At 33.3% G+C, this 21453-nt stretch overlaps 1 protein-coding gene across 1 annotated transcript in view; it reads left to right on the top strand.

The window, feature by feature from the left end:
• Positions 1-21453, top strand: part of LOC140450238 (uncharacterized) — a 498980-nt gene that overhangs the window by 220468 nt on the left and 257059 nt on the right. Inside the window, exon 2 of the mRNA XM_072543758.1 lies at positions 17909-17943. The gene's annotated coding sequence lies outside the window, so the exon portion shown is untranslated. The remainder of the gene's footprint in view (positions 1-17908; positions 17944-21453) is intronic.

Raw genomic sequence — 21453 nt, 5'->3', positions numbered from 1 at the left:
AAGAATAAATTATGTATCCTCAATATGTTACTGACTTACTAATAGTGGTCTTTTCTTTTTATTGATTTCCTCTTTCAATATGGGTAACCAGATCCTACTGCTTTCTGCCGAGAAATTTGCCACATAATTGGTCTTATTTAGCATAGTTAGAGCCGCCTCTTTGATTTTTCTTTCAGTTCAAAATTCAGTTTGTTCTTATGGTTTTTAGAGGTACAGTGGCATTTTCGTCTCTGACGACTGGAGTAGTGGTTGTCTTTTTAATTTAAACACGAATCACATGCTATGATTTTTTCTGACGGGTATTCTCAAGTTAAAGTTGATTTCATGTAATCGAATGAACTATCTTACAATAAAGTCGTCCGAGGAACATAACTCAGCAATATTGGCAATATCATTATATAGTCCGAATTGAAACGTCAGTAAACTTATTTTGCACTTAAATTGTGGCTTATTCCCAATAAAAATATTAATTGTAAGAAAGCAGAAAATCCTAAACAATAAGTTTAGTTATGTAATGTATTCTTGTGTGGCAGTGACTAACATACCAACTGACAAAAGTTTTATTTCACATCCTAATTACATCACAACGCTAATTACAATCCGTTTTTTTTTATGGCATATCAATAAACTGTTTTTTTTTTAAGTAAACGGTTTACTCTGTTAGTAATGACAAATTGAAGAACAGTATTTAAACATTAAGCAAGAAACCGGAACTCATGGAATATATTTTCGGGTGTTCAACTATAATAGTTGAATAATTCAAGACTTAAGAATATATCATCAATAGTTCGGTAATGTCTCAGTTGCCTTTGACTTTGCTTTGACGTGTAGTAAAGTGATACCTGTCTATCAAAAAATAAATATATGGACAATCCTTTTGAGATGGTTAATTTTTGGAAAAAGTAGAAAATAATTAGTCTGGAGGTATTTATCTGAGGAAAATACTGTATTCTAAAAAACCAATGCGTGTAAAATGTTTTGTGTAGATTTTGTAGAAAGAAATTGTAGAAAATAGTTTCGCACCCTTAGTATTAAAAGGGCACATCTCGAAAATCGTTACTTTTGGGAAAACGAGATTAAAGATTAAGCAACTTCATCATTTTCATTTACTCACCTATAACATTTTTATTTGAAAAGATAGATAAATAAAAATCTAGGTATACAATTTACAGTATTTGTACTCTATAATGGATAATCGAAATATTACAAAAAAAAATAATTTAATTAAAAAAAAAACGTTTCAAAAAATCTCTCCCAAGATAGGCCCCTCTCCCACTAATTTTCTTTAAACTTTGAAGGCATCTTACGAATTAAGCCTTTTAATGATTAAATATACACTATGTTTTTAAGTTACAAATCTAAATATGGCTGTGTAATAATAATGTTTAACTACTTTCAATGATAAAAGTGCCTCTTGTAAAGAAATTAATAAAACATTAAATCGTAAAAGATTAACAAAAAATAACTTTATTCTCAAAAACCAAAAAGTAATAGGCATATAGCATACAAATCCAATAACAAAAACTATAACACTCTATTTGGGGCAGTCATATAAAAAAAACCAGAATTGTCTTAACGCTTATAATGTAACACAAAACTAAAATAGTTCTCACAAAAAATTACTTAATTTACTAGACAAAAAAATTAACAAATTTTCTCAACATAAAATCATTCTTCTTTTGTGCGAGCGCTTAAGATCTATCCTATTCATTTTTTACAATCAGTTGTGTTTGAATAGAATAGAATAGCTAACGACTAGAATAGTAGCTAAAGAACTATGAAATATAAAATAGCCAGCAGACTTAAGTTTTAAGTAATAGTCATAAAACATTTCAAAAATAAAACAAAGTATTAAAAATTACAATTAGAAAACAGTTACCTACATTAACATATTATTATAGTAACAGGCATGATAAGGGTCAATAAGTCTCTAAGAAATTAATTCTTTGAGATCCTGTTTCTTGTTTACACTTAACTCAAATGGCGCACTATAAACTGTTTTGATAGATATTTCTTCATTATCCAACATTTTCTTTCTTTTGTTTCTAACATTTATTTGTTTAAACGTGTCTTTGTATGATGTCTTATATTGAAAAGAGAATGGGTTCCCTTTCTTAAATTTCATAACTTTGATGTGATTTCATACGATGGTATTCTTCTCTTCGTCAACGTTGAAAAATTATCCCCACTTGACTTGTAAATCTTTCAAGTCGTAAAAGAAATCATGATTCAAAGTATGAACGATAAAAGGTTTCCCCGTTTTTCTAGCTCTCTGAATTGCGGTGGTGTATTGAAGTGGTGTAAAGATTGGACCAGCTTTTAAATCTCTTGATATTTGTTTCTGTATCAGCATGTGTACATTGCCGGCTTCATTTTGCGTATGACCTTTTATAAGGAATTTGTGAGTTATGCCCTTTAAGTTTTTTATAGTAGTGACTGCAAACATGTATAAAGAAGCTATGTATTTATTTTTGTTTTGGCCACAACAATTATCTGTTACAAATGTTACGTTAACTTCATGTTCACCTGCATCCTCACAAACCTTCTTTAAAAAGTCTAAAACGCAACTTCCAATCTCCACTTCACCTCTTTTTCCTTGGGTCTCATCCCAGAAATAGCATTGAACGTCATCATAGCTTTTAAAATCGTCTTCATTCTCTGGTAATTTATTTAACACAGTCAAAGTACAGTTGTAGCTATTTAATTTGGATCTATAATATGTTATGTATAATATGTTTCTCCATTGGGACTTTGCATTATCGCTTGAACATCGTAGCAAACGCATAAATTATATTTGTCAAGAGTCATTCTCTCATTCTTTTTTTCTGCTCGGCTTAATTCCTTTTCTTCTAGGTGAGTATCATATTTGACTTTGAGACCAAACCTCTGATCAGCAGAAGAGTTTTTATACTGTAAACAAAGATCGCATTGATCTTTCTTGAGTTGAAAATAACCCAAATTAACATGGGTAGTAAAAATCTCATAAACCAAATGAAACTTTCCAGGATCTCGGGAATTATTTTTCTGTTTTTCTTGAAAGTCTCTAAACAAGTCAGTAATACTTTTCAATTAAATAATGCGATTCAATTCGTGATATTAGATTGATAAATCTAATGATATCTTCTTTCAGATTGTCATCCACGCGTCTATGACTATTATGTTTGTCTCTTCTATCTTTTTCAACAGAATTGCAATTGTTAGTCTTATATCTTACCGTGCGAATCATTTTACTTGTTATTCCCAACGTATTGATAAAAAATGTTTTGCAGACTCTGATTTTGGCTTTATCATCGTACAAGTAGAAAGCAGCATTTGGTGCTCTGGGATGTTGAGCGTTTGAATACTTATATTTAGGTTCAACTATAGCCATTTTTTGCTTTTATAAACATACGCTGTAACTGCAAATCTCCTAGTGCCCAAAAACATTTGAAATGTTGAAGTATTTTAGCCTCACCAAAATTTTCGCTGCATTTCTGATTGCATGGACTCTTCATTTGACGCGCAGGAACAACGTTTTTAGTCTTGGTAGAAATGTATTGTTCTCCTGCATTTCGTTTTATCTTTTGGTTATTTTGCTTCCATTTAGTAGGATCAGCTTTACGTTTCTTCAATCTCCTGGGCGATGTTGCAACTACTTCAGAAGTACCATCATCAGAGGAACTTGAAGATGAGCTTGGCGAACGTTTTCTACCTTGATGTTCATTATAAGTGGGATCATTGTCACTAATATCAGCATCACTCTCTTCTGAATTCATTGGCGATATACGGTAATGTACAGCTGGAGTTCGTGGTGTTAAAATTACGGATTCTAGTATTGAAGGTGAAGTAGTTCTAGATAATAAAGACTGAGGCTGGGCTTCAATTTCTTTACCTTTTAGGATATGGGAAACAAATCGTCCTTGTTCCAGTGAATAACATCGAGAGGAAGAGCTGCTGCTAGAAGATAACGAACTGCTACTGTTGACGCTAGAAGACGAACTGGAACTACTAGATGACGATATCGACGAACGTTTTGATGTTGTTGCAGTAACAGTGTTAGTCTCAACCAAATAATTATTTTGTAATGGCAGAGTATTTAATACTTATTAGTACATAAAATATACCGAAAAACTTTGGTACGTTTTACCTTTACGTTTATGGACACAAGTAAGAAACTCGTTGAATTATTTTAGTATTACAAGGATTTAACTTTCAATGATATTGTAAATCAAACAGATATTTTTGTAATAACAAGAATCCTTTAGATATAGTTCCAAAAATCATACAATAATTTTAGTAATATAAAGAACTTTTTTAAAATAAACCCATAAATTTTCGGAAGTTTTAGTAATATACAGCATTTAATCTTAATGTGCCTTTATAAAACAACACGTACCTCAAGTTTTGTAATAGAAGGGCTCAACTCGTAATGAGAGCGCTCACTAACACACCTGCTTCGACAGACATCGGCACCTTACTGAATTGGTCTATGTCGCGGGAAGATGTGTTGGTGGAGAGGGGAGTACGAAAGGATCACATTATATCGGGACTTGCTTTATATTCTCCGTTTTCAATTTCTGTCAAGCCAAGTTGTAGTACTAGTAGTTTTGTGCCCATTTATGCCAAAAACTCAGAAACCCTAATTTTCGAGATGTGCCTTTTTAATACTAAGGGTGCGGTTTATTGTTGTAAAGAAATGGTGTTAACTTTTAGCTGGTATCGTCGGGTACTTTTGGACATAACCGGGTAAATTTGTCTTCGTATTTTGGTCACACAAGCGATAAATAACGACATATTTGGGGAGTTCTCCCAAATCATGCATATGCGTCAACCTGTTAAATATCCGTCGATTAAGAGTACTTCAAGTAGGTGGGTCTACTATCTAGGGTGCCTTCTGACTCGACGATACCCGATAAGTATATTTATTGATGGAAAAGGGTATACAAGTGAACAGGCACTGACATTTTTTTAACGATGGTGATGGTGATATTGGTGACTCTCCAACCATTTATAATGATTATGAAAGTGACCCAGAATATGATATTATGTGTGAAAACCATATTCCAGAGAGTCTCAGGATTTACGATCCAGAGCCTTCAATACTTACCATTCGGGATATCATCGATTAAAGTCCCAAAGTAGTAACATTTCAATGCTTCTTCTTGGTTTAAAGTCTGCTACAAAAGACTATACCGAAAAAACGCCGTATCATTTGTGGAACCTTTTTTGATGATGATATCATAAACAAAAGGCTTATTGCAGGGATGCTCTACATCTCCGACACTGTCCAAGATATTTCTCTCGAACAAATATTAAAACCATGGAAAAGGAAATGTGAAGAGATGGGAATATAAATCCGGGACAACTTCTTGTACACATTAAGCTTTGCAGATGACCAAGTGGTAACGGCTAAAGATGAAGAAGATCTGTGCTATATGCTCCGAAAATTAGAAACGGAATACACAAAAAATGGACTTGAAATAAATCTAGAAAAGACCGAATATTTAACAACAGAGCAAGAACCAGTGAGAAACTTGTAAATGGACGATAATAGGGAAATTAACGGCACTGACAAATTCAAATATTTAGGATTCATATTCTCAAAAAATGTAACCACCGAGCAAGAGATAACCAGCAGATTAGCACACACAAGAACAGGTATTAAACAAATGAACGGGGTACTGTATGATAGACAGATTACCAGAAATACAAAGAAGAGAATTTATAACACCTTGGTACGCAGTATAATGACCTATGGAGCAGAGAATTGGGTAATAAATAAACGAAACAGGTCCAAAATCACAGCAACTGAAATGGAGTTCATGAGAAGAAGCTGCAGAGTGACAAAAATGGATCGCATCAGAAATGAGGAGATAAAACGAAGAATGGCAGTAGAACAAGACATACTTAGCTACATCGAAGAAAAACGTTTAATTTGGTATGGACATGTGAGAAGAACAGATCATACGAGGTGGATAGCAAAGATTTCGGATTGGAGCCCAATAGGAAGGAGGAAAAGAGGTAGACCCCGAAGATCATGGAGGGATGAAGTGGACGAGGCCATGGAAAGACGACACCGAAAGAAGGAAGGCGCCGACAGCTGTAAAAATCCTTATATAGATAGATAGACCATAAACATAATAATTGTGGAATGCACAGATGAAAAAAATAGCAATCTGTCATGTTCATATGGTAGTACAACCTCTTTTGTTGAGCTTACGAACTTTTTTGGACTCGAAATAAAAGCACTCTGTACACTTTATAAATATCGTCTGTCTTTAAATCAAATCATGAGGGTACTGAAGGACTATTTGCAAGTGACAGCACCAGATGTGTCACATTTCGTAATGACAAATTGCGTTATATCAGTGAAATTTTTAATAAATTTATGGAAAACGTAAAAAGTTTATAAACTTTATAACTTTTATAGAATAAGACGACTCATTATTTGTTAAATGCCTTTATTTATGCAGGCAAGAGAGATGTACCCAATCCTCAAAAAACTTTCTGTTCTGACATGATCAGTTATGATTCTTATTGAACCGATAACGAAAACTGGAAGAAACAACTAAAGACAACCGGTTTCCCTCAATTGAACCAGTAGACCAATTATTGTTCGCACAATACCAACCTATGTTGAAACGTTACGCAAAAACAAAAGAGAGATTTCGTCGTCTATAATTCCAAATAAAAAAAAGATGCCCTTCATTTGCCTAAATTTGTTTTTACTTCATCAAAGACAATGGTTTCTTCTGTAACGGTTCAAAATAAATATGTACTTCTTCTGTCCTGTATACATCATGATAACAAGATAGATGATATTGCAAACAAACCTGATATGCTTTTTATATTATAATTACACTAAATCAGGCATAGATAGTCTGGACCAGAAATGCTGTACATAGAATACTGATAGAACAAGAAGGTCATGTGCCTATGGTATGCTATTACGATTAGTGTTTCTGTAAAGTCGTTTATAGTTTTTTCAAACTTCTTCCCAGAGATGCTTCCCGATGCTTCCCAGAGAAATTATAGTGAATACTTAAATTTGATGAATAAATAGTTACGCCCACATAAGAGCCAAAATTGACCACACAGCATGAACAGAAGCGTTCTAAAAAAACGGTATAGATGTTATATTTGTCCACCAAGTTAAGACAACCACCAAACTGTTTGTGACATTTTCTTCTTTAGGTACCGTCTCGTCTAAGGAGGTTGGTAATCATCACAGCTATTTTCACTTTTGAGATTGCAGCTCTGAACAAGTCGACGGAACTGCAATTATACCACTTTCTCAGATTGTTGACCCAGGAGATGCGTCTTCTTCCAATACTTAGTTTTCCCTGTATTTTTCCCTGCATTATAGTTTGTAGCAACACATATTTATCCCCTCTCATATCGTGGCCGAGATACTGTAACTTTCTTATCTTAATCGTATTCATGATTTCCATTTCCTTTGTCATCTTTCTGAGGACCTCAACATTTGTTATTCGGTCTAACCAACTTATTTTTAATATTCTTCGGTAGGTCCACATCTCGAATGCTTTAAGTCGATCGCTCACCTCTTTCTTTAAGGTCCAGGCCTCCACCCCATACAGCAGCACCGAAAACACATATGAACGTAATATTCTTCTTTTGAGTTGCAAACTAAGGTTTGTGACATATTATCAAAATCACATTTGTAAAAATCACAGTAGAAAATTACTAAAATGTTCAAATTGCATTAAAAAATATGTCCCATAACGCCTTGCAGACTTTTTTATTTTTAGTTTTATATCAATAAAACGGCCTACACACGTAACGATTTATCAAACTGCATGCAGTACTGCATCGGTTAAAAAAACTGCCCCAGTAACGATAAATCGTCACGTACGTAGGCAAATTGGATGCTGCGCAGTACGTAGTAGTCGTGTCGTTCGCAGTACGGAGCTTCCATAAAATATCGTAACAACGATCGTGTTTGAACGCAAGTTGTAACATGTGTAGAGTCTTGACTACGGCAGTATTATTGTTGATAGCCAGTTATTGGGACATTAATCATGGACATTAAACAAAAAAAAAATCTGGGAAGAGTTGGGAGAGACAAAACAGCTGTCTATGGAATGTAAAATCAAAAGAATATGCAAATAAAATAAAAAGAAACTCAAGTTATGATATTTTATTTAAGAAATTTCAGGAACTGTTTCCAGAAGGGACAAAAGATGTAATGAAAAAGAAAATAAATAATATAAGAACATTTTTAGGCGTGAACTGAAGAAGGTAAGATCCATTAACAACCACTGTTTACTCCATTTTCTCTTTTTCACTGATTTTTTATCATCTTCATCAATTAATACCGCAGTTATAAGGGCCGCAACTTTTCTTTTTGAGAATCTTGATGACATAATCCTCACTCTTAATAACAACACCACAAATACGATAAATGTGAACTACTGTAGTACGATATGTGTTGCATCGTATGTACAGAAAATGACAGTACTGCAAACCTTACGATTTTCTCTACGACCTGCAGTATAAACACGCAGTACAATAAATCATTACGTGTGTAGGGCGTTTAAGACTTTAACCTTTTAAAACAGTAACCCTTACTTTAATTAAAACCAAAAAAATTATTTTTTTTAATAATTTTTTTTTAACTTTAGGGCCTAAACCTGAACATTTTTAGATTAAAAATATTCTGCTTTTTCATTTTTGCATAATACATTTTTATGTTAAACTTTTGAGCCAACTCTTTATTAAAAAATTTCATAATGATAAAATAATAAATATATAAAATCTTCAACTTGATTTAGTTATTTTTTTTATACTTAAATAAAATGTCAGGTCAAAATTAACCCGACGAACCAGTTACGAGTAACAAAATGACGATACCAGTTAAGGGTTAGTTATGAAGTATGTAGCTTTATTTCTACATTTACATTTACAACATTGAAAAATATCATTAAAAAGAGATCTTTTTTGCGCTCGTGTACAAAACACATTAATGACTTATTTTTACGTCATTATATTGATCTTTAAAGTTGAGAAGCATGCATTAAGGTTGTTGAATAAATTAATTCACGAATAGATTAGTCAAAAAATAATAATAAAAATATGTAAAGTATACACTTGAAAGAGAAATGGATCTAAAATTGAAACATTACGGCAGAAAATACAAGCACACACCTGAAACTATGGTCCTAACAAATCTAATTCAGTACATTTAAATAAATGATGATATTTTTACATTCAACGAAAAAGCGAAAACAAATGTGTTTAACAAATGGACACGTTTTCCTCCAATCTGCCATATAACCTCAATAAATTAATAAACAAACAATCGACGAATTCTATTCATAACATTTAATTCCACAACATTCACGGTTATTAAATAAAACACTTTTACTTTTCCGTTGAGTCAACAGAACAGAGCAGGAATTGGGTCAGCTGCTATAAATATACTACACAGATCGCAGAGGTTCGGAATTAATTCGAGAGAAAGTACAGAGAAAGCGAAGCTATAGGTTTGTTGTGAAAAAGATCGTCAATAAATTAATAAAAGTATAGTATTCATTGTGCTTTGTTTTGCCTACCACGTGTTTCGAGGATAAAGCTTTTATGTCAATAATTATTCATTAACATTAATAGTGGATGAAACAAAAGTTTTATTTATGAACACAGGGACGAACGCTTATAAAATTTTAACGTTAATGATTAATTTGATTAATATTATACTTTTTAACAGACAGGCTAGAATGCTAGACTGACTGCCTCTGATTGGAATCTTTCTTGGATGACTCTCTCTGGTATCTTACTGGCTGCTGGAAGTAAGCTAATCGGTATGTAATTTTTGCGGAAATGTGTGTTTTTTTTCTTGGGTTCAGTAGCACGATTACATGGACTTCCTTCCATCGGTTTAGGGCGAGCCTGTATCTTAATATTGCGTTTATTATGTTTGGTAAATATACAATCGCTTCCGAAGGAAGATACTCTGAACCCTGTTAGTGATTTCGTCCGGACCAGGTGCTTTCCTTGTAAACTTTTTTTGATCAGTTCACTTATTTCTTTGGATGATGTGGGATTTATTTTTTCTTGTTCGTCGGGCGTTTCTAGTTCTGTTCCTTCGACTTTTTCGATAAAGTCCATGTCTTTACTCATGTGATAATTCAGTGTACTCTCTTTTTCGCCCTCTCCCTGTCTCTCTCTCTCTCTCGCTTTTCCCTCTCTCTCTTTTTTTCTTTCAAGTTTCCTTCTCATCACCTCGGTTTTCTCTTCAACAGAGTACACGATTCCATTTTCTCCGTGGAAGAATGGGTATATTTCTTGCATCTTTTGGCCCCTTTCTCAATTTCTTTTACGTAATGTTTTTGGTTTCCATGTTCTGTTTGACTTATCGATTCAATCGGTTTGCCCTATTTTTGTCTTCCTGATTTCTTGTTCTTCTGGCCTTCTTTTTGGCACTGTTCTTTTCCGTTATCATTTCTTTTATTTCCTGCTTAATTTCTCTAAATCTTTCAATGTGAATTTCTATTATTCTTTAGTAGTGACTTTTCTTTCTTTTAGGACTTGTTTCTCTATTTCTTGTGGATTGTCTATTGTAGGAACGTTTCCAATTCCTAAGCTCAATAGTCGTTTGAAGTTTGATAATTTTGTTTTCTTTCATTTTAATTGCTATTATGTTATCTTCTTCCCATGTGCCTATTTCTAGGAGTATGGGGTCATGGTCTACTGATCCTTCGTTTAAGAGTCCTCTGTTTGTAGTCCTAGATTTTTAGCCATTGCTATATCCAAATAGGTTAGTAGAGCATTTTCTGGAAAGTGGGGGTTCGATTGCCATGGTGTCTTCGATAATTATTTAATGTTCTTCGTATGCCTTATCCTTTAAGGACATTGGTGATCATCATGGCCTATTTTATTTTGTCTGCAGCAGTTTTGAAGAGTTCTATTGTTGTTTTTCCTTTCCACTGCTTTAAATTTTTCAACCAGGACGTGCGTTGTCTCCCCAGTCCTCCTCTTCCATCCATCCTTTCCCTTGTATAACCAATTGCATTAACTTATAATTTTCATTTCTTAATATCTGACCTGATATCTGAAATAATTAATTATTTAATATTCTTCCGTTTTGGTTTGTTTTGTAGCTTTATCGTTCCGGTTAGGGGATCTGGCGTTTAGGTCTCCTATTATTATGGACGGTTCTTCTATGTTCAGGAACGCATTCAGGTCGTCGTCATTTAAAGGATCTGTTGGCCTTACATGAAGTGATCCTTATTTCGCCTTATCTCATCTGGACTTTTATTCTTGTTTCCATGGTGTTTAATGCCGGCGTCTGTTGTAATGTATGATTTATTCCTTTTCTCACTAGGATAGCAGTTCCTCCTGAGTTAGTTCTGTGGTCGTTGCTGTAGATGTGGTATCCTGGAAACTTCTGTTGATCTTATCTGTTTATTAGTTCATTAAGCACGTTTGCATTTATTCTCATGCCACCTGAGTTCCAGGAGCCTATCTTCAGGTGTCCCCTAGCTTTGTACCTAAGTTCAGTGTCATTTTATATTGTTGATTGCCTCATTTACCATTTTAGTGACTAGCTCTTCTACCATCATGGTCAGTCCTTTTTAATGTCCTTTTGAGATTAGTATTAGTGTGTGGGTTTAGTGATTTGGGCGTACAATGGCCCATTATTTCTTCTAGGTTATTGTATTCTGTTTTTTGTTTTTGTTTGTCTGGGGCTTCCCCAGACAGGTACCCTTGGGCATCCCCTAAAACTGGTCGGTGCTGCCCTTTGCAGTTAGCACATTTCGCTTTTTGTTCTGCTTTAATTTAACATAATTTGCAGCTGTGCTCTTCTTCGTACCTCGCGTCTTTGAAACATTCATTTTGGGTATGGTGAAAGTCCTGGCGACTAAAATATTGAGTTGGCCTCCTGCTCTTTCTTAAATCTATATTACTACTCTCACTTACTGTTTGGTAAATTTCTTGGCCTGGGTACGTCTTCATTTCCACTGTAATTATAAACATTGGCAGGGGTTTCTTTTCTGCCTTCCTTGATCTTTATGTTTATTGTATTTATTTCATGTGTCTCTGTTAGTTCCGTTTGTATGTCCTTACGTTTTTTATTTGAGGAAAGTCCTCTGATAACCATTTTGGACTTGATGTCTTCCTCTAATGGGAATGCGATCCACTGTATTTTCGTTGTTTTTTGTTATAGTCTTCCGTTTTTGAAGATTTTTTTTAGGCAAAGGCTCATCTGCGTAATACTGCACAGTTAGACCAGACATGGCTGTAATAAGAAGTAATACTTGCATAACTCAAGTTAGATACAAATGCATACATTTAATTAGATAAGCTGAATCAACATAGAATAATAGCGAAGAGAACGATTGTTATGTCCTGTCCTGTCACATTGTCATCAATTAACAACACGTTTTTATTGGCTTCCTTTTAACGATAAATTGATGCTTATACTCAGATTTTCTTTATTTTAGAATCTTAATACTGGTTTTCGTACATTTTTGTTTCTTTAAGTATTCATCTATAAATTATTCTTTTCCTATCCAAACCCTTCCTATATTTACCAAATATTACACAAAAATCGTCTGTGTCTCACACGCACGCACGTTCACTCTAACATTTTTTATTGCACAGTTCTCGTAAATTCTCCAGAGTACAACTTTTATATCGATTTCTCTCGTCCGTGTACATGCTCGCCTCGTCCTTGATTTTTTATTTGATTAGGTTCAACTCAGCAGCCGGAGGTAAACAACGACGAGATCAAATCAATTTTTATTTGGCATTAATTCTGACCTCTTCTCTAGTTCAAAAAGTAAATTTTGTTTTAAAGTGAAAATGAACTCTATTTTAATCGTGATGCATTCGGGGCATCCAATTGGGTATTTCCACTTTTACTCGCATGCAAGGTGTTTTATTCGATGTTATTTATGGTTTAACCGACAGATAACTTTTATAGAATTTATTATAACGGATCAAGATAGTTGATGAAATCCACACACACATATATATATATATATATATATATATATATATATATATATATATATATATATATATATATATATATATATATATATATATATATATATAATCTTTGCAGATTAGTTAAATAGTAAACTCTTAAATATTGGGGAAATCTGCAAGAAATACTCTAATGTGTATCAATTGTTTCGCCGAACGTTTTCGCCAAAGAGAATTAATTTGGCTTCTTCAGGGCTGAAAGAGAATAAATTATAATTAGCTACCATATATTATCTATTAAAACATTATTGATCTTACCGTAACTTAGAATTGTAGAGTTAGAATATAATAAAGTTTTTTAATATTCTAACTCTACAATTCTAAGTTACGGTAAGATCAATAATGTTTTAATAGATAATATATGGTAGCTAATTATAATTTATTCTCTTTCAGCCCTGAAGAAGCCAAATTAATTCTCTTTGGCGAAAACGTTCGGCGAAACAATTGATACACATTAGAGTATTTCTTGCAGATTTCCCCAATATTTAAGAGTTTACTATATATATATATATATATATATATATATATATATATATATATATATATATATATATATATATATATATATTATATATATATATATATTTATATTAAAATGAAAAAGCAAAAAAAGTAGATACCTGGTTTATTCTATCTATTTTTTTCTAATATCTATTAGAAATACTTAACAATGCAGTACGCTACACATATTTTAGTACTGAAAAGAGTACATACAAATTATATAAAAAGACTAAAGAGAAAGCCAATACATCATACATTTGACAGATATAGATAAACAAGGAACTTTTTAAAGCAATCGCTTTGTTATGGAAACGTCTTTGGTGAGTCTAGTAAATAAGTTTTGTTAAAATTTACATATTATATTATGTTTAACCATTTTCTTTACATAGATACAGTTTTAAAATGGTACACCTGAAACCAACATATTAATTCCAAACAGTAATTATATGTAAACGCAGAAGAACTAGCAGAAAAATCATTATAATAACGCAATAAATCACATAATATATAAAATAAATAAATGAGGAAAAGCAGATAGATAGATGGTTTATTGGTAATACATCAATACAAAAGTATTTTTTACAAGTCAAAGATAAGATATGTCAATATATATAGTTAATAAACACATAAATATAATCACAAAACATAAATACAGTGTTTTAAAATATACTTACAACAATTACAACAAATTAAAATTGGAGGTGAAATACTCCTCATACATAAAAAAGGCATTCACTATAAGGTAACTCTTAATTTTCGCCTTAAACTGATGAAAATGAAGAGCTTTTATTCTAGCTGGCACTAAGTTATAGAATTTTATGGCTAAATACCTTGAACCATTTCTGGATCTCTCAAGACGGCTAAATTCTGGTATAAGATTATTATTAAATCTGGTGGGATACTTGTGAAAATCTACGTGCGCATTGTATTGACTAAGATTTTGTTTAATGTGCAACAGACACTGCATAATATATACACAAGGTAAAGTCAAAATTTGTAAAGCTCTAAAGGAGTTTCTACAATCTGCTCTATAACAGAGCCCAGAGATAATACGAACACACTTTCTTTGTTGTGCAAACACTTTATCAATGTGACAAGAGTGACCCCAGGAGAGAATAACATATGTCAGATGAGAATGAAAATTACTATGATAGGCTGTTAAAATAGTTTCCCTGGAAGTCACCTGTACAAGGTTCCTAAAGAGGAAAAGTTGTCGGGAAAGCTTTTTCGATAGAATAACTATATGTTGTTCCCAGGTTAATCCTGCATCCAAATATATCCCCAGAAACTTCGCTCCGGTTACACATTGTGGTAGAGCAGCGTTTTCAACGCAAGTGTTATTTCTTAGAGTAAAATTAACACTTTGCGATTTAGAGTTGTTCAAAGAAAGACGGTTAGTTAAAAACCAATTGAATAAGTTTTTTTCAGATGTTTGGTAATCAAGGATGTCGAATTCAGAAGGGTGATAGCTTGTATAGAAAGTAGTGTCATCAGCAAATAAAATAGTGTTAACTGTTTCATTTTGAGAGTACACTAGATCATTAATATAGATAAGAAATAATACTGGACCCAAAACCGAGCCTTGAGGGACACCAAACAACAGAGATTGTTTTTGAGAATCACACTGGTTGAAGTGAACATATTGATCACGATTTGATAGATATGAATCAATTAGTTGAATAGCATCACTATGAAAATTATAATAAGGAAGTTTTCTAAGCAAAATTCTATGTGTGACACAATCGAAAGCCTTAGTAAGATCTAAAAACGATGCAAGAGTATCAAGATATTTTTCAAACCCTTCCAAAACATTACTAGTGAAATGATCAATAGCTAAAGTTGTTGTTTTATTTTTTCGGAATCCATACTGGTTTATGGCAAACAGTTTATTAGATTCAAAATGTAGAATAATTTGATTTTTTAAAATTCGTTCATAAACTTTTGATAAAATGGGCAACAAAGAAATGGGTCGATAGTTGTTATAATCATCAATAGAGCCTTTATTCTTAAACAGAGGTACTACCTTTGCAGTTTTGAAAACTTGAGGATAAGTATTACAAGATATTGATTGATTTATTAAAGTTGTTAGAGGTTGAACAATTATATCTTTTATTGTTTTAATAATTTTTGTGTTCAACCCATCAGGATCTTTGCTGTTACTATTTTTTATTTCTGTAATAGCTAAGTCAACTTCACTAAAGTTCACTGGCTGAAAGCTAAAACACGGGATATTTTTCTGTGGTATACACTTTAAATAGTCATCAAGAGTTAGCTGAGGAACCTCAAGTTCATTTATTACTCTCTCAGCAGTTGAGCAGAAGTGGCTATTAAAACTATCTGCATTGAGTTTAGAATTATCAGTGAAGAAAACATTTTCATGTTTGTTACCATTAATTAGTTTCCACATAGCTTGTTGAGAGTTGCCAGAATTTTTTATAAACCTATCATTTTCATTAATTTTTGCAAGTTTGATGGCTTCCCTGTACTCTTTTCTAAGTTTGATAATGGTACTTCTAGGTGCAGCAATGGGATCGTTTCTATTTATTGCTATAATAAATTGAAGTCTCTCACGCATTTTTCTCAAAGTGTCATTGAACCAGTTTACTTTTTTACCTGGATTGTTTTTATTCAGCAATTTCGATTTTTCTGGAAAAGAGATATTTATGGAATTTAATAACACATCAATTAGCATTTTAAATTTTAAATTAATATCCAAATTATCATTGTATACAAAATTAAAGTTGCAATTTAGCAGAATCTGATTCAGATTGAAGAGTCCTTCATCTGTGATAGGTCTATAACAAACTCTGGTTGCACAATTTGTGTATGAGTAAGCTATCTGAAAGGAAATACCTCTGTGGTCAGATGTGTGAGTGAGATCCACAGGTTTTGTGGTACCATCAATATTTGTGAAAACATTATCAAGACATCTATTACCTCGAGTATTAAATTTAACTTTTTTTCTAATATTGTAAGATCTAAAAAAATTACAGAGTTTTAAAGCTCTGATATCTGTTTCATTAAAATGGACATTAAAGTTACCCGTAATTATAACAGGATTATGGACATTAATTTTTTTAAGAGCTTTAGCCATAATGGTAAAGAATCACCGAATAAATCACCATCTGGAGTACGATAGACAGTGATAAGTTGCACATTAGATTTATTCAATAAAATACCTGTAATCTCACAATGCTGTTCAGAAGACAGATTTTCAAGATTCAAATGATTAAAACTTACGTTATTCCTAGTATATATACCTAAAATAAGTTTATTGACTTTCCAATTTCCACTTCGGAAATAGTTCTCAAAATACAAACATTAATAAATTAAACTAAAAACAAAATTTGTTTGATTTATTAATTTTTAGCACAGATGATCCTTGGCAGTAGCTAGAGCGAGCTTTGCTTTCCTCTTTTCCACGTTGTATATATCCTTAACTTCCTCTCTTCTAGGCCTGTCATAATCTCTTTCTAGCCCATTTCTTGTTTCTAACTTTCTGTTGCACCTCATCGTTTCACTACCAAGTTTCTTGTCTCTAGGAGGTTCTTTACCAAATGTTTTTCCTATAACACTTCATCTCCCACTCTCACCACAACTTTTATTGTTGGCTTCCCACCAGTTATTTACCGTATCTTTTTCCTCAAGCTCTTCCAGCACTGTTATCTTAAATACTATTGCCAAAGCCTTATCCTTTAACTTCCACCATTTTACTTTCTGGTGTCCTAATTGTTTTCCTGTCCGTCTCACCTTTATTTACGTATTCACTATCAATGGTCGCTGTTGACTAGCTACACACTCGCCCTTTATCACTTTAAAGTTCGTAACCTCTTTTAACTGACTTCTTCCACACAGCACAAATTCTATCTGACTTTCCCTTCCCCCGCTACTATAGGTAACATACTGGTCTTCAGCCTTCATAAAGAACATATTAATGACAGCCAAATCCCATGCCATTGCAAAGTCAATCAAATTATTTCCTTCATCATTTCTTATTCCCATCCCCAAATATCTATGAACTCTTTCTATTCACCTTCTTTCTGTACCAATAGGTCCATTCAAATCACCTCCAATAAACCACTTTTCGTCTGCAGGAATCTCGATCATCTTAAAATCAAGAGCCCTCCAAAATTCTTCGTTTTCCTGTTCTTCACACCCTACCTGTGGGGCGTAGACACATATGATGTTCACGGTGATATTGCCTGTATACGACCCAGAAAAACGTGAGATGGAACAGAAGTAAAAAAATAGCGGGAAGGAATAGTAATGACAAGAAATAAGAAGTTATCAAGAGAATATATTTACAACTATCATAACCTTAATACCTTTTAATTAAAACATTATAATTTTAATATATTGAAAACTTGGTATTTTACACTATTTGACGAATTGGATAATAATTTTTTGTTTTTATTTTCAGGGAAGGAATGCGCCTCTTGTAGATGTTACATTAAGGTAAGATATTTTTTATTTATTTTAATATCTTGATACTGGTAGGATTCATTTTTTGCTGTAGCGCTGCCATATCTCAAGATTTCCTTGTTGACTACTGTACGACAGGACCCATTTCTGAGCCCTTAGGATACTTATATCATCGGAAGCGGATCTATTTTATGGCTCTTTAACATCTGGAGTAGATCATAGTGTTAGTCAGGTCTTTCGTGCACCAACTTGGCACCTTTGATAGAACAGGACTGGACATTAACAGAGGAAATACACGAGAGCTTTGTCCTCTTGATCACATAAGCGGCACCATTAGTAAAACAAACCGTACATATAAGATTAATCGTAAACAAAAACTAATATTAAAAGTACTCAATTTAAATCTATATGTTATGCTATAATTTATGATCTATTTATAGCTACGTCAAGTTTTAGGAATCATCTTTAGTACTGTTCTATTTTTTTCAGTTGACGTAATATATTTTTATCTATCTATATATTTTTGTTGATTGTGTTAAATCCTAACATCATCATCATCATCATCATCAATGGCGCTACAACTCTTGTGAGTCTTTGCCGCGTTTACTATTGTTAAATTCTAACCTTGATCGAAAAATATTTTTTTTCTTTTATATAATATGTCCGATATTTTATGCTATGTATATAGTCTTCTATTTTCCTTTTTACGTCCTCATGCCACTAGGCTATCGATTTTTACAAATTCTTTTTTCTTTTTCCTTACCAGCGACTACACTCTTTAGTAATAGAATATCGTTGAATCCTTCTTGCTAACTTAAGCCGTCTGAATTTCCGAAGTTTCTTTGTTATTGCAGCAGAGCGATCATCAGTCAATTATATGATTTATTTACCCATAAATATTTACCATTAATAGAAGGTTCGTATTGTTTGATTTTCTGATCTATTAATATGTTAGTCTTGGGTGAGTTTTTTAATAAAATGCTAATTCATAAACATGATAAAAATGTTTTGCTGACAAATTACGTTTAAACTTCTTTTTAAAAGTCAAATTCTTTTATTTTGATCGCTGTTTAAATTAACTTCCAGTTATTATACAAAACAATCACTCCTAACAGCTTCTTTTTTATACCTTTTTGTACCTTTGTGCAGCATCCGCGAGCTGATGAAAAGGACTCGAGCTGAGCCGTCCTTAACCCAGTTGATCGCACCTCGCCCTATCCGCGGCGATTTTTCTTCTGCCCTTGCATTAATAATAGCCTTGCCTTTCTCGGCAAACGAAAACATTATAACTTTGTTGCTCTTTTGATTCGACGTCATTTTATCTAACAGAAGCGCGAGAATAAAAGTTGCGCGTTGGATGACGAGATGCAAGGTCGTGTCGAGTTAATTAGAGGTTTCAGTGCGTTTTATGAGTTTTGTTTTGATTATAATAATTTATACATTCTGCAACGCAGATTCAGTAGTCAAACAAACTAAAGGGTAGCAAATTAATTTATTATATTTACTCTACATAAACAACGAAACTTTTAGTTCAATTACATATTAAATATGATAAACACATCAAGGTCAGATATAAAATTTCTCGTCTCTTTCGACTCTTTCATTTCTGTGAATGATTTGTAACTCCCAACATGTGTCGAATTAAGGAAATTGTAATTTTCGTCTTATTTGTAGTATATTTGCACATCGATCAGTAGCACACCTAGAATTTGCCTCTGGGGGGGGTTTTGGTTGGTCACCAAAATTTTTTTATGGTGTTACCTCCATTTTGAGTCCTTAAAATGTGTAAGTAACAGTGTCGGAATAGGATCCTGGGGGGGGGGTTTAACCCCCAAAACCCCCCCCCCTCGGTGCGCCACTGACATCGATGCCATATTCTGATTGGATTTAGTGTACCCTAGGTTTAGCATGTTGGAAGTTGGCGTTCAGTTATGGAGGGTACGCTCAATGGGTTGCATATGTGAGTCCATTTTAACAGGTTTGTAGATATTAATGTACTCACAATCTATTTTATTAAATCTAGAACAACCTGTTTCGAATACTACAATTTGCCGTTCATCTTCAGGTCTTCGGTAGGGTTAATTTAAAATGATACCGGTTCAAGGAATGTAGTTACATACTCCTATATTAACTGCTCAGCCTGTATTGACGGCCATCAGTATGTAACTCTATTCCTTGAAAAGGCATCATTTTAAGTGGATAGTACCGGAGACCTGAAGATGAACAGCAAATTGTAATGTTCGAAACCGGTCGTCCTAGGTTTAATAAAAGAGATTGTAAGTCTAAAATTTATTTCTACAACCCTGTCAATATAAATAAATAATATGTTATTAAACATTCAAACACATTGGCAACTGATCGAAAATATAGTTTGCATTTATTTATTTAAAGTCCAGGACCATAGTATATACAAAATGGCTCTCGACTATGCGAAATTAATCCACATATTATAATGTCTTCAATATTTGTATGTGAAAATCATTAATTTTACCCCAAAAACGCTTTAGCTTATCAAGAGATCCATTGACCTGAAAAGTACTTGATCTTTTACGTGCGAAGTTACTTAACTCTTAGGTTTTTCTTAAGTTTCCACGGGCTCAGCTTACATGGCACACGTACCCCCAGCGGAATAATCACAGAGTTCGAATAGACGCCGCGGTGTACACACACTATTTTTCTTTGACGACGAGAAGCATGGATTCCAGGCTACCGGACTCCTTATCTAAAACCAAAAATATACATAATTGGTCTCTCTTCAATCCTAACCCCTTGGAGGGAGTGTAATCATGATGTCCTGTATTGTCGTTCTCCAAAGATCTCTGTCTCTGGTCATTTTTTTCAAATCATGCGTAGATCTTTTGCATATGCTTGTAATTTTATCGATCCATCTTGTTGGAGATCTTCGTGATCTTCGGTCTTCTACCTTTCCTTGGGTAATAAGTCTTTCTATATAATTGGTAAGTGGCTAATTCATGTTTTTGCTGCTAATAACTTTAGAGAAATGCTAATTGTTCGTAATTCTATTTACGATTATTTAATTTTTTCTTAAATTTTCTACTTAAACAGTATTCGTACTTACACTTAAGTTGTCGCAAGATCATCGATTGTCAGCCCACATCTGTCAACAGCTGGACATAAGTCTCCTGTAGCTTGTTCCATGTTTCCTGGTGTTTATCTCGCATCCAATGCTTGGTCCCACCTTTTGGTAAATAGGATCTCTAAACTGAGTTTGACCTGCAACCATTACACAAAAGAAAGACTGGGCGAAGAAGGTAATGGGTGATGAGAATCATCCTATAGATTTATTACAGGACAGGTTCACAGTTGATTGCAATTATTATTCAGTGCTCGTAATACGGTGTGCGTTTTATATGTTTTTTAAGGACATATTAGGATCATTTAGGTACATTCTCAGGAACGGAATAAAACGATAACGCTTATTGTTTTTTTTATAATTGCCGTATTGCCAGATTCCATTAAGAGCCTAAGAAGTTATCCATTGAATTCTGGCAGGCAACGGTGGGGGAAATCTTTTTTAGGACA

The sequence above is a fragment of the Diabrotica undecimpunctata genome, chromosome 1 (genome assembly GCF_040954645.1).
Source record: "Diabrotica undecimpunctata isolate CICGRU chromosome 1, icDiaUnde3, whole genome shotgun sequence".
In the NCBI taxonomy this organism is placed as follows: Eukaryota; Metazoa; Arthropoda; class Insecta; order Coleoptera; family Chrysomelidae; genus Diabrotica; species Diabrotica undecimpunctata.
Note: the sequence above shows the minus strand (reverse complement) of the source record. Positions and strands in the feature narration are given on the sequence as shown.